Source organism: Panicum virgatum, chromosome 3K, assembly GCF_016808335.1.
Source record: "Panicum virgatum strain AP13 chromosome 3K, P.virgatum_v5, whole genome shotgun sequence".
Classification (NCBI taxonomy): domain Eukaryota; kingdom Viridiplantae; phylum Streptophyta; class Magnoliopsida; order Poales; family Poaceae; genus Panicum; species Panicum virgatum.
Genome location: NC_053138.1, coordinates 12,301,652 through 12,303,074, shown reverse-complemented (window position 1 = coordinate 12,303,074; position 1,423 = coordinate 12,301,652). Strand labels below are relative to the sequence as shown.

The 1,423-nt window shown below is 45.5% G+C and overlaps 1 pseudogene; it reads left to right on the top strand.

Annotated features, from left to right (window-relative positions):
- The first annotated feature begins 718 nt into the window (after window positions 1-718).
- On the top strand, window positions 719-890 carry LOC120701679 (annotated as a pseudogene).
- The last annotated feature ends 533 nt before the right edge of the window (window positions 891-1,423 follow it).

Below are 1,423 nucleotides of genomic sequence, written 5' to 3'. Positions count from 1 at the left end.
AGGCATGGAAAGCTGTATACAATAATGAGAAGCCACATATCACCTTCATGTGCTGCAGAAGAGGCATCACACAAGGCTGCTCCCCAGCAAGGCAGTAACTATGGTGATCAGTGATGCACTGATAATGTTAAGCCTGTTCAGAACTTAGAACCGCGGGCTTCTTTGTTTAGCACCCTGTTTTGACAGTCGCCCTGCTCACATCTTCTTGAAAAAAAAATGCAGCCACAGTGATTGATAAGGAGGCTTGCCTTCAGATGAAAAGGCAGGGAATCTCCCACCAGGTGAAACGCATACACCTTTTGGTTGTCCCGAGGAAAAGAAAACAGACAGCAGAAAAGTATAAATAATTTGAGTATCGCTCCCATAGTCCCATAGTGTTCATCTAAAGGAGAAGTCAGCCATGGTAATTACAAGCTGATTCTATCTTAACAAGGAATATCCATTCAATACGCGACCGTAGTATTCATTTATAAGTTATAAGAGAGTCAAATATACTGCTTGGTAGACTTTAATATAGAATGAGACTCTGGACCAGACAAGCCACGCTCAGAAATGGGCCTGACGCGACATGAAGCCCAACAACAACAGAACACGGCCCGGTCTCGCCCGCGGCCGCGGGGTTTGCTGGAGAGGCAAGCATTAGTCCCACATCGCCTGGCGAGAGCGGAGCGCGGAGGGGGCCAGCTACAAAAGGAGGGGCGGGCCGCCTGTGCAACTCATATTTTTCTTGGCCTTTTGGCTAAGATTAACTGTAGTATCTGTTTTTATCCGTTTAATATTTGATATATGAGCTATGTGTCCACTTTGATATTAAATTTATTTTTTATGGGGAGGGTCTACCACAATGGCTTGCCACCCGTTGCACTATTGGCAGGAGCTGGCGCACCCCAACCAAAGCAAATTAAACTATTTTTCTCTCTTTGGGCTGTATATTGGTGTCTGCTGAAGCCTTTGTCCTCGGCCCTTTCTAGCGGTTTTTTTATTTTTATATTTTTTATTTCTGTTTTTTACAAAAATATATTTTCGAGTTGGAAATTTATATTTTTTTTATTTTTGTTTTTTTAAAAAATATATTTTCGAGTTGGAAATTTATAGAAATATATCTGCCCCCTGCGCCGGATCCTGTCGCTCCGTTGCCGGCGGCCGGGGCTAATCTGCAAAAAAAGAGGAAACAAAATTGCGGACAGGTCCCTGAGAACCGGCTGCCGGGCGGCAGGGGCTAATCTACAAAAAAAAGAGAAAACAAAATTGCGGACAGGTCCCTGGGAACCGCCGCCCGGCAGCTTGGCGGCCGGTCTCCCAGGCCGCCCGGCTGCGGGGCGGCCGGCATTTTTTTTTGCAATTTAGCCCTTTTCGCGAAATAATTGAACATATGTGCCTTTTTGTAACTTTTTGCAGAAATAGACCCTGGGGGTGGGCGCTG